This window comes from Panulirus ornatus, chromosome 3 (genome assembly GCF_036320965.1).
Source record: "Panulirus ornatus isolate Po-2019 chromosome 3, ASM3632096v1, whole genome shotgun sequence".
NCBI lineage: Eukaryota > Metazoa > Arthropoda > Malacostraca > Decapoda > Palinuridae > Panulirus > Panulirus ornatus.
Window position 1 is genome coordinate 55,204,827 of NC_092226.1, and position 13,705 is coordinate 55,218,531.

General features: G+C 40.7%; 1 long non-coding RNA gene across 1 annotated transcript in view; it reads left to right on the top strand.

Moving 5' to 3' along the window:
* Positions 1–13,705, top strand: part of LOC139759835 (uncharacterized) — a 598,944-nt gene that overhangs the window by 348,636 nt on the left and 236,603 nt on the right. The gene's annotated exons all lie outside the window — the stretch shown is intronic.

The window sequence follows — 13,705 nt, forward strand, 5'->3', positions numbered from 1 at the left end:
GATCGAGTAAGTAACGTAAGGGTAAGAGAGATGTGTGGAAATAAAAAGAGCGTGGTTGAGAGAGCAGAAGAGGGTGTTTTGAAGTGGTTTGGGCACATGGAGAGAATGAGTGAGGAAAGATTGACCAAGAGGATATATGTGTCGGAGGTGGAGGGAACGAGGAGAAGAGGGAGACCAAATTGGAGGTGGAAAGATGGAGTGAAAAAGATTTTGTGTGATCGGGGCCTGAACATGCAGGAGGGTGAAAGGAGGGCAAGGAATAGAGTGAATTGGAGCGATGTTGTATACCGGGGTTGACGTGCTGTCAGTGGATTGAATCAAGGCATGTGAAGCGTCTGGGGTAAACCATGGAAAGCTGTGTAGGTATGTATATTTGCGTGTGTGGACGTATGTATATACATGTGTATGGGGGGGGGTATGGCCATTTCTTTCGCCTGTTTCCTTGCGCTACCTCGCAAACGCGGTAGACAGCGACAAAGTATAATAAAAAAAAATATATATTCTTTCTTTCTTTCATACTATTCGCCATTTCCCGCATTAGCGAGGTAGCGTTAAGAACAGAGGACTGGGCCATTGAGGGGATATCCTCACATGGCCCCCTTCTCTGCTCCTTCTTTGGGAAAAAAAAAAAAAAAGACAAGAGGGAAGGATTTCCAGCCCCCCGCTCCCTTCCCTTTTAGTCGCCTTCTACGACACGCAGGGAATACATGGGAAGTATTCTTTCTCCCCTATCCCCAGGGATAATATATATATATACCTTCTCCTCCTTTAATATATGCATAACTGCCACAGTAGGAATTTTCGTAGTGCTAATTATAATTTGTTCGTGATATAAGGCATAAGATTGAAATGAGTGCAGGAAGAGACTAAGCATAAGCCATGCTGAGAATTTAGAATGTTTGCATTAATTATGGAGGTAGATTAATTAATTTTATCCCTGGGGATAGGGGATTAAGAATACTTCCCATGTATTCCCTGCATGTCGTAGAAGGCGACTAAAAGGGGAGGGAGCGGGGGGCTGGAAATCCTCCCCTCTCGTTTTTTTTTTTAATTTTCCAAAAGAAGGAACAGAGGGGGCCAGGTGAGGATATTCCAAAAAAGGCCCAGTCCTCTGTTCTTAACGCTACCTCGCCAACGCGGGAAATGGCAAATAGTTTAAAATAAAAAAAAGAATATATATATATCCTCCCCTCTCTTTTTTTTTTTTTTTTTTTTCTTTTTTTCCAAAAGAGGGAACAGAGAATTGCGCCAGGTGAGGGTATTCCCTCAAAGGCCCAGTCCTCTGTTCTTAACGCTACCTCGCTAATACGGGAAATGGCGAATAGTTTGAAAGAAAGAATATATATATATATATATATATATATATATATATATATATATATATATATATATATATATATATATATATATATATATATATATATATATATATATATATATATATATATATATATACAAGCTTTCCAAATGATGTTGAAGCCACTCCCTATAGCAGTGGTGGACTATGTACGCCTGAGAAATACAGGTTCGTATACTCGCTTCACGTAGAAATGCGTCGCTAGTTTTGACTGTTGGAAAAACGCTAAGACAGAATAGCCCTCAACCAGATAAAAGTAATACATGAAAGTGTTCTCGTCCAGTGTCTGTGTTTGTCGGTGGAGTATGATGCGCTAGTAAGGTGGAGAGATGGCCAGGTGTGAGTACCATACGCAGGGACCGTACCGATCCTCCTGGCTTGTGTGTCGGGGTGTCGGTGGGTGTATCCGGCTGAAAGTATAAGTGAGGGTGTACAATGCAAAGCCGGTTAACGAGGATGTAGGCTTTTAGATCATTAGGTCTGTGTCATGGGTAGTGTGGGGATACATGTAGTGATCAGTGCGGCTGACGGGGAAGATCAGGAACGTGCGTCGGGTGTAGGGCTTAGAGGAGGGTAGGTTGGTGTCTGGGTTTGGGATGGGCGAACAGAATGGATAAGTTTTTGTTTGGTTTGATGGTTACTTTGGGCTACACACACACACACACACACACACACACACACACACACACACACACACACACACACACACACACACACACACGATAGATTGGTTTGGGATGCCAGATATTCGCTACCAGTCGACAAAGCGAGTAGTTCGTGGCTTTAGAAGTATTTTGAATACCTGTAGAAGGTGTTTAAGATTTTTCGTGGGGTTAATGCAACGACCCTGACGGCCTTTAAGACCCTACCAGTTGATAGGCTCAAAACCCAACCAACCAGCGAACCAGCCTTGATTACTGGTTATTGAGTTTGTTGAAGTATGGTCGGTACATGTTTCAAAGAAAAAATGATACAGTAGTATTTCCTTGTATTGTGGATAACCAGAGTGATCCAAGCGAGGGTGATATGTCCGTACTGTGACCCAGGATCCGGGGGGAACGCCAAGCACCAGAGCGGCATCCATCAGGGCGTGGGAGCAAACGTGATGCCATTAGGGAGGGAGTCAGGTGGCAAGCGAGGCGACCCTCAACGTACGTAAAGGACGAGAGTTGCATGTCGCTCGGCCACAATTTCAGATACAGTGAGTCAGTCTGTTTGACGCAAAGTTTTATCCTCTGCTGAGTCAGTCGCTGAATCAGAACAAGCTTGAGTAAGCTTAGCTGGACGTCGAGAAAAGGAGACACGTACTTCATCCATATTCATGATTAAGAAATTAAATCATATTTAGTTGTCAGCATGAGTGCGTGTTGCATGTGCAGGATTTGGCTAGCTTAGTTGTTTCATTGGTGTGTTGCGTAGTCAGACGAAGCCCACTAGCAGAAACACACACACGTACACACACACACACACACACACACACACACACACACACACACACACGGGCCTCCGTGGTGTAGTGGTTAGCGTTACTGATCATAAGTTAACACGGGCCCGCCCGGGATCGAGCATGCATGAGTTTTAATTCTGGGCGCGGCACTCTGATCAATCCCACCCCAGGTGTTCATTCTCCTCATAAGGTTGATCATTAAATGCGTACCTTGTATGGGTTGTAATGGGTGTGTGTGTATACACACAAAGGAGTAGACATTATGAATATATACAAGATTAAAAAACGAGGCAACAGGAGTGTAAACCTGCCCGCGTAACACACACAGCGAGGAGCTGAATGACACCTAACCTCAACACCAGTGGAATAGTGGAACAAGATAAGGAGGAGGAGGAGGAGGATGAGGTCTTCGAAAACAGTGAAATTACTAGAAAAGACAAATGTGGACTGCTAGAGGGCCTTGGCCAATATGAATCTCAGTTTGTCAATGAAGTTTGTGTGTGTGTACTGAAGAAGTGTTGGCATATGCTAGAAAGCCTCCTTGAAATATTGTTCAGTATGTCGCTGGAGGAAAGTGAAGTGGTAGGGGAGGAGGAGAGCGCAAATGTAGTGAGTTTCTAAGGAAGAAGCAACAGAGGAAGGAGCTGAGTGAGGATTTTCTCGTCTAAGGTTTCTTCACCTTTCCTGAATCTCTCTCTCTCTCTCTCTCTCTCTCTCTCTCTCTCTCTATATATATATATATATATATATATATATATGTGTGTGTGTGTGTGTGTGTGTGTGTGTGTTTGTGTGTGTGTGTGTGTGTGTAGAGAGAGAGAGAGAGAGAGAGAGAGAGAGAGAGAGAGAGAGAGAGAGAGAGAGAGAGACAGACAGACAGAGAGACAGAGAGACAGAGAGAGAGAGAGAGAGAGAGAGAGAGAGAGAGAGAGAGAGAGAGAGAGAGAGAGAGAGAGAGAGATGATCACAATTGAGCGGGTGATCAAGTTTATTCCTATGAGTCCACGGGAATATGAAACACGATAAGTTCCCAAGTGCGCTTTCGTGTAATAATCATATCATCAGGGAGATACAAGAAAGAAATATAACGGTCAGTTGATATACAACGAAGAGACTTAGCTAAGACGCCATTTGGTAAACAAGTGACCTGTTTCGGAAAAGAGGAAACAGTATGGGTGAAAGGAGAGTGGTGCGAGTAAGTGAGCTTGGAAAAGAGACGCGTGGAGAAATATCAGGAGAGAGATTGAGTGCGGAATGGCCAAAGGTGAGAAAGTAAATGACGTTATGGGAGAAAGTGAAGAATGGGAGGCATTTAGAGAAGCAGTGTTAGCATGTGCAAGAGAAGCTTGTGGCATTCGTAAGTTAGGAGGTGGGCAGATTAGAAAGGATTGTGGGTGGTGGGATGAAGAATTAGAGTTGCTCTTGAAAGAAAAAAGAGAGTTGTATGGGCAATACTTACAGGAAAGAAATGCAGATGATTGAGAGATTTATAAGATAAAGGGCAGGAGGTTAAAAGGAAAGGACAGGGCTTGAAAAAGAGAGAAAAAGAGTAGGGATGAGCGAGTGAACTTCAGGGAGAAAAATAAGATGTTTTGGAAGGAGGTTAACAAGAGTGTGCGAAAAACAAGGGAAGAAATGGGAACATTGGTAAAAGGGGCAAATGGGGAAATGATGAAGTGAGGAGGATATGGGCTGAATTATTTGAAAAACTGTTAATTATATTTGAAGATAAGGTGGCAGATGTAGTGTTTGTGTTAGGGTACTACGGTAAGTGAGAGAATCAAGGAGAGTGGTTTGGTGAAGATAGAAAGGGTGGTGAAAGTCTTACGTAAGAGAAAATGAGGCAAGGCGGCTGGAGTGAATGGAATTGCAGTTAAATTTCGTAAGAAAGGGAGTGACTGTCTTGTTTATTACTTAAGATTTTCAGTGTATATATGGATCATGGTGAGGTTCCCAAGGATTGGCGGAATGCAGATAATAATGTCACTGTATAAAGGCAAGAGGGATGAATGTGAGTGCTCAAACTAAGGAGGTATAATTTTGTTGAGTGTGCGTGGTAAGAAGTACGGGAGAGTAGTAATTGAGAGGCTGAAGGCATGTTCAGAGCATCAGATTGGAGCAGTGTTTTCAGAAATGGTAAAGGATGTGTGGGTCAGGTGCTTGCTTTAAAGAATGTGTTTGAATCATGCATAAAGAAATGGAAGGATTTGTATGTAGTATTTATGGATTTGGAGACAAATTTATGATTGATAGAGATGCCTTGTCGAAGGTTTCAAGAATATGTGGTATGAATGGAAAGCTGCTCGAAGCGGTAAGTTATAACGGAGTGTAAGGCGTGTGTACGAGTAGGAAGAGAGGAGAGTGGCTTGTTCCAAGTAATATTTGGTCTGCGGCAGGGATGTATGATGTCACCATGGTTGTTTAATATGTTAATTTGCCATTGAGAACCAGAACATCCAGGTTTCTTTCCTCAAACATACTAAATATCTCTTACATCTTTTCATCCGCACACATTCAGACATCCTAGCCTGAGCCTTCGCAGAGGATGAACATTCCCCACTTGGCTCGTTCCATTTCTTACAAATTGAAAAATAAGAAGGAATGGAGGGGGAGGTTTTCACACCCTCGTTCCTTAGAATCCAATAACGGCATGGATGGAATATGGAGTTATAAATTTTTCTCATCTATTCCATATATATATATATATATATATATATATATATATATATATATATATATATATATATATATATATATATATATATATATATGTATATATATATATGTATATATATATATATATATATATATATATATATATATATATATATATATATATATATATATATATATATATATATATATATATATATATATACATATATATACATATATATATATGTATATATATATATATATATATATATATATATATATATATATATATATATATATATATATATATATATATATATATATATATATATATATATATATATATATATATATATATATATATATAAATATATATATGTATATATATATATATATATATATATATATATATATATATATAAATATATATATATATATATAAATATATATATATATATATATATATATATATATATATATATATATATATATATATATATATATATATATATATATATATATATATATATATATATATATATATATATATATGGGGTGCCTGAGTGTGTGTGGATGTAACCAAGATGTGAAGACCCTTACTGGAAAAACAATCACTCTTGAAATAGAACCTTCAGACACAATTGAAAATGTGAAGGAAAATAGTGAAATTGGTGAAAAAATGTAGCTTAGACATTGAAGCTTATTGATACAGTGGTTAAATTGATGAGAACTGCTATTGACGTTTGTGTAAATAAATTATACATTTCCTTTTTTCCATAGCCAGAGGTTGAACCATTATGTGACATTCATTTTTTTCATTCATTTCAAGCTAGAAGTTTCAGTTTTCTAAATTGTTTCTTACATTTTTCATATGTATATATATGTATGTGTGTGTGTGTGTATATGTGCGTGTGTATGTGTATGTGTGTGTATGTGTATATGTATATATTTATGTATATTATCCCTGGGGATAGGGGTGAAAGAATACTTCCCACGTATTCCTCGCGTGTCGTAGAAAGCGACTAGAGGGGACGGGAGCGGGGGGCCAGAAATCCTCCCCTCCTTGTATTAACTTTCTAAAATGGGAAACAGAAGAAGGAGTCACGCGGGGAGTGCTCATCCTCCTCGAAGGCTCAGAGTGGGGTGCCTAAATGTGTGTGGATGTAACCAAGATGTGAAAAAAGGAGAGATAGGTAGTATGTTTGAGGAAAGGAACCTGGATGTTTTGGCTCTGAGTGAAACGAAGCTCAAGGGTAAAGGGGAAGAGTGGTTTGGGAATGTCTGGGGAGTAAAGTCAGGGGTTAGTGAGAGGACAAGAGCAAGGGAAGGAGTAGCAATACTCCTGAAACAGGAGTTGTGGGAGTATGTGATAGAGTGTAAGAAAGTAAATTCTCGATTAATATGGGTAAAACTGAAAGTTGATGGAGAGAGGTGGGTGATTATTGGTGCATATGCACCTGGGCATGAGAAGAAAGATCAAGAGAGGCAAGTGTTTTGGGAGCAGCTGAATGAGTGTGTTAGTGGTTTTGATGCACGAGACCGGGTGATAGTGTTGGGTGATTTGAATGCAAAGGTGAGTAATGTGGCAGTTGAGAGAATAATTGGTATACATGGGGTGTTCAGTGTTGTAAATGGAAATGGTGAAGAGCTTGTAGATTTATGTGCTGAAAAAGGACTGATGATTGGGAATACCTGGTTTAAAAAGCGAGATATACATAAGTATACTTATGTAAGTAGGAGAGATGGCCAGAGAGCGTTATTGGATTACGTGTTAATTGACAGGCGTGCGAAAGAGAGACTTTTGGATGTTAATGTACTGAGAGGTGCAACTGGAGGGATGTCTGATCCTTATCTTGTGGAGGCTAAGGTGAAGATTTGTATGGGTTTTCAGAAAAGAAGAGTGAATGTTGGGGTGAAGAGGGTGGTGAGAGTAAGTGAGCTTGAGAAGGAGACCTGTGTGAGGAAGTACCAGGAGAGACTGAGTACAGAATGGAAAAAGGTGAGAACAATGGAAGCAAGGGGAGTGGGGGAGGAATGGGATATATTTAGGGAATCAGTGATGGATAGTGCAAAAGATGCTTGTGGCATGAGAAGAGTGGGAGGTGGGTTGATTAGAAAGGGTAGTGAGTGGTGGGATGAAGAAGTAAGAGTATTAGTGAAAGAGAAGAGAGAGGCATTTGGACGATTTTTGCAGGGAAAAAATGCAATTGAGTGGGAGATGTATAAAAGAAAAAGACAGGAGGTCAAGAGAAAGGTGCAAGAGGTGAAAAAAAGGGCAAATGAGAGTTGGGGTGAGAGAGTATCATTAAATTTTAGGGAGAATAAAAATATGTTCTAGAAGGAGGTAAATAAAGTGCGTAAGACAAGGGAGCAAATGGGAACTTCAGTGAAGGGCGCAAATGGGGAGGTGATAACAAGTAGTGGTGATGTGAGAAGGAGATGGAGTGAGTATTTTGAAAGTTTGTTGAATGTGTTTGATGATAGAGTGGCAGATATAGGGTGTTTTGGTCGAGGTGGTGTGCAAAGTGAGAGGTTATTGAAAATGATTTGGTAAAGAGAGAAGAGGTAGTAAAAGCTTTGCGGAAGATGAAAGCCGGCAAGGCAGCAGGTTTGCATGGTATTGCAGTGGAATTTATTAAAAAAGGGGGTGACTGTATTGTTGACTGGTTGGTAAGGTTATTTAATGTATGTATGACTCATGGTGAGGTGCCTGAGGATTGGCGGAATGCGTGCATAGTGCCATTGTACAAAGGCAAAGGGGATAAGAGTGAGTGCTCAAATTACAGAGGTATAAGTTTGTTGAGTATTCCTGGTAAATCATATGGGAGGGTATTGATTGAGAGGGTGAAGGCATGTACAGAGCATCAGATTGGGGAAGAGCAGTGTGGTTTTAGAAGTGGTAGAGGATGTGTGGATCAGGTGTTTGCTTTGAAGAATGTATGTGAGAAATACTTAGAAAAGCAAATGGATTTGTATGTAGCATTTATGGATCTGGAGAAGGCATATGATAGAGTTGATAGAGATGCTCTGTGGAAGGTATTAAGAATATATGGTGTAGGAGGAAAGTTGTTAGAAGCAGTGAAAAGTTTTTATCGAGGATGTAAGGCATGTGTACGTGTAGGAAGAGAGGAAAGTGATTGGTTCTCAGTGAATGTAGGTTTGCGGCAGGGGTGTGTGATATCTCCATGGTTGTTTAATTTGTTTATGGATGGGGTTGTTAGGGAGGTAAATGCAAGAGTTTTGGAAAGAGGGGCAAGTATGAAGTCTGTTGGGGATGAGAGAGCTTGGGAAGTGAGTCAGTTGTTGTTCGCTGATGATACAGCGCTGGTGGCTGATTCATGTGAGAAACTGCAGAAGCTGGTGACTGAGTTTGGTAAAGTGTGTGGAAGAAGAAAGTTAAGAGTAAATGTGAATAAGAGCAAGGTTATTAGGTACAGTAGGGTTGAGGGTCAAGTCAATTGGGAGGTGAGTTTGAATGGAGAAAAACTGGAGGAAGTAAAGTGTTTTAGATATCTGGGAGTGGATCTGGCAGCGGATGGAACCATGGAAGCGGAAGTGGATCATAGGGTGGGGGAGGGGGCGAAAATTCTGGGGGCCTTGAAGAATGTGTGGAAGTCGAGAACATTATCTCGGAAAGCAAAAATGGGTATGTTTGAAGGAATAGTGGTTCCAACAATGTTGTATGGTTGCGAGGCGTGGGCTATGGATAGAGTTGTGCGCAGGAGGATGGATGTGCTGGAAATGAGATGTTTGAGGACAATGTGTGGTGTGAGGTGGTTTGATCGAGTGAGTAACGTAAGGGTAAGAGAGATGTGTGGAAATAAAAAGAGCGTGGTTGAGAGAGCAGAAGAGGGTGTTTTGAAGTGGTTTGGGCACATGGAGAGGATGAGTGAGGAAAGATTGACCAAGAGGATATATGTGTCGGAGGTGGAGGGAGCAAGGAGAAGAGGGAGACCAAATTGGAGGTGGAAAGATGGAGTGAAAAAGATTTTGTGTGATCGGGGCCTGAACATGCAGGAGGGTGAAAGGAGGGCAAGGAATAGAGTGAATTGGAGCGATGTGGTATACCGGGTTGACGTGCTGTCAGTGGATTGAATCAAGGCATGTGAAGCGTCTGGGGTAAACCATGGAAAGCTGTGTAGGTATGTATATTTGCGTGTGTGGACGTATGTATATACATGTGTATGGGGGGGTTGGGCCATTTATTTCGTCTGTTTCCTTGCGCTACCTCGCAAACGCGGGAGGCAGCGACAAAGTATAAAAAAAAAAAAACATATATATGTATATATATATATATATATATATATATATATAGGGGAGGATAGGGGAGAAAGAATACTTCCCACGCATTCCTCACGTGTCGTAGAAGGCGACTAAAAGGGACGGGAGTAGGTGCTGGAAACCTTCCCCTCCTTGTATTTTAACTTTCTAAAAGGGAAAACAGAAGAAGGGGTCACGCGGGGAGTGCTCATCCTCCTCGAAGGCTCAGATTGGGGTGTCTAAATGTGTGTGGATGTAACCAAGATGAGAAAAAAGGAGAGATAGGTAGTATGTCTGATGAAAGAAACCTGGATGTTTTGGCTCTGAGTGAAAGGAAGCTCAAGGGTAAAGGGGAAGATTGGTTTGGTAATGTCTTGGGTGCAAAGTCAGGGGTTAGTGAGAGGACAAGAGCAAGTGAAGGAGTAGAACTGCTTCTGAAACAGGTGTGGTGGGAGTGTGTGATAGAGTGTAAGAAAGTAAACTCTAGATTGATATGGGTAAAACTGAAAATTGATGGAGAGAGATGGGTGATTATTGTTGTTTTGAAAGGGTTTGGTCACATGGAGAGAATGTGTGAGGACAGATTGGCCAAGAGGATATATTTGTCAGAGGTGGAGGGAACGTGGAGAAGTGGCAGACCAAATGTTAGGTGGAAAGATGGAGAGAAAAAGATTTTGAGTCATCGGGGCCACACCACATATTGTCCTCAAACATCTCATTTCCAGCACATCCACCCTCCTCCGCACAACTCTATCCATAGCCCACGCCTCGCAACCATATAACATTGTTGGAACCACTATTCCTTCAAACATACCCATTTTTGCTTTCCGAGATAATGTTCTCGACTTCCACACATCCTTCTATATATATATATATATATATATATATATATATATATATATATATATATATATATATATATATATATATATTTTTTTTTTTTTTTTCATACGATTCGCCATTTCCCGCGTTTGCGAGGTAGCGTTAAGAACAGAGGACTGGGCCTTAGACGGAAAATCCTCACCTGGCCCCCTTCTCTGTTCCCTCTTTTGGAAAATTAAAAAAAAAAAAAAAAAAAAAAACGAGAGGGGAGGATTTCCAGCCACCCGCTCCCTTCCCATTTAGTCGCCTTCTACGACACGCAGGGAATACGTGGGAAGTATTCTTTCTCCCCTATCCCCAGGGATATATATATATATATATATATATATATATATATATATATATATATATATATATATATATATATATATATATATATATATATATATATATTTATATATATATATATATGTTTTTTAAATATTATTTTGCTTTGTCGCTGTCTCCCGCGTTTGCGAGGTAGCGCAAGGAAACAGACGAAAGAAATGGCCCAACCCACCCCCATACACAATGTATATACATGCACGTCTACACACGCAAATATACATACCTATACATCTCAATGTACACATATATATACACACACAGACACATACATATATACCCATGCACACAATTCACACTGTCTGACTTTATTCATTCCCATCGCCACCTCGCCACACATGGAATAACATCCCCTCCCCCCTCATGTGTGCGAGGTAGCACTAGGAAATAACAACAAAGGCCCCATTCGTTCACACTCAGTCTCTAGCTGTCATGCAATAATGCCCGAAACCACAGCTCCCTTTCCACATCCAGGCCCCACACAACTTTCTATGGTTTACCCCAGACGCTTCACATGCCCTGATTCAATCCACTGACAGCACGTCAACCCCGGTACACCACATCGATCCAATTCACTCTATTCCTTGCCCTCCTTTCACCCTCCTGCATGTTCAGGCCCCGATCACACAAAATCTTTTTCTCTCCACCTTTCCACCTCCAATTTGGTCTCCCACTTCTCGTTCCCTCCACCACCGACACATATATCCTCTTGGTCGATATTTCCTCACTCATTCTCTCCATGTGCCCAAACCATTTCAAAACACCCTCTTCTGCTCTCTCAACCACACTCTTTTTATTTCCACACATCTCTCTTACCCTTACGTTACTTACTCGATCAAACCACCTCACACCACATATTGTCTTCAAACATCTCATTTCCAGCACATCCATCCTCCTGCGCACAACTCTATCCATAGTCCACGCCTCGCAACCATACAACATTGTTGGAACCACTATTCCTTCAAAGATACCCATTTTTGCTTTCCGAGATAATGTTCTCGACTTCCACACATTCTTCAAAGATTCTAGGATTTTCGCCCCCTCCCCCACCCGATGATCCACTTCCGCTTCCATAGTTCCATCCGCTGCCAGATCCACTCCCAGATATCTAAAACACTTTACTTCCTCCAGTTTTTCTCCATTCAAACTTACCTCCCAATAGACTTGACCCTCAACCCTACTGTACCTAATAACCTTGCTCTTATTCACATTTACTCTTAACTTTCTTCTTTCACACACTTTACCAAACTTAGTCACCAGCTTCTGCAGTTTCTCACATGAATCAGCCACCAGCGCTGTATCATCAGCGAACAACAACTGACTCACTTCCCAAGCTCTCTCATCCCCAACAGACTTCATACTTGCCCCTCTTTCCAAAACTCTTGCATTCACCTCCCTAACAACCCCATCCATAAACAAATTAAACAACCATGGAGACATCACACACCCCTACCGCAAACCTACATTCACTGAGAACCAATCACTTTCCTCTCTTCCTACACGTACACATGCCTTACATCCTCGATAAAAACTTTTCACTGCTTCTAACAACTTGCCTCCCACACCATACATTCTTAATACCTTCCACAGTTCATCTCTATCAACTCTATCATATGCCTTCTCCAGATCCATAAATGCTATATACAAATCCATTTGCTTTTCTAAGTATTTCTCACATACATTCTTCAAAGCAAACACCTGATTCACACATCCTCTACCTCTTCTGAAACCACACTGCTCTTCCCCAATCTGATGCTCTGTACATACCTTCACCCTCTCAATCAATACCCTCCCATATAATTTACCAGGAATACTCAACAAACTTATACCTCTGTAATTTGAGCACTCACTCTTATCCCCTTTGCCTTTGTACAATGGCACTATGCACGCATTCCGACAATCCTCAGGCACCTCACCATGAGTCATACATACATTAAATAACTTTACCAACCAGTCAATAATACAGTCACCCCCTTTTTTAATAAATTCCACTGCAATACCATGCAAACCTGCTGCCTTGCCGGCTTTCATCTTCCGCAAAGCTTTTACTACCTCTTCTCTGTTTACTAAATCATTTTCCCCAACCCTCTCACTTTGCACACCACCTCGACCAAGACACCCTATATCTGCCACTCTATCATCAAACACATTCAACAAACCTTCAAAATACTCACTCCATCTCCTTCTCACATCCCCACTACTTGTTATCACCTCCCCATTTGCGCCCTTCACTGAAGTTCCCATTTGCTCCCTTGTCTTACGCACTTTATTTACCTCCTTCCAGAACATCTTTTTATTCTCCCTAAAATTTAATGATACTCTCTCACCCCAACTCTCATTTTCCCTCTTTTTCACCTCTTGCACCTTTCTCTTGACCTCCTGTCTCTTTCTTTTATACATCTCCAGCTCAACTGCGTTTTTTCCCTGCAAAAATCATCCAAATGCCTCTCTCTTTTCTTTCACTAATGATCTTACTTCTTCATCCCACCACTCACTACCCATTCTAATCAACCCACCTCCCACTCTTCTCATACTACAAGCATCTTTTGCGAAATCCATCACTGATTCCCTAAATACATCCCATTCCTCCCCCACTCCCGTTACTTCCATTGTTCTCACCTTTTTTCCATTCTGTACTCATATATATATATATATATATATATATATATATATATATATATATATATATATATATATATATATATATATATATATATATATATATATATATATATATTTATCAAATGGCGTCCTAGCTTCGTCTCTTCTATGTATATCAT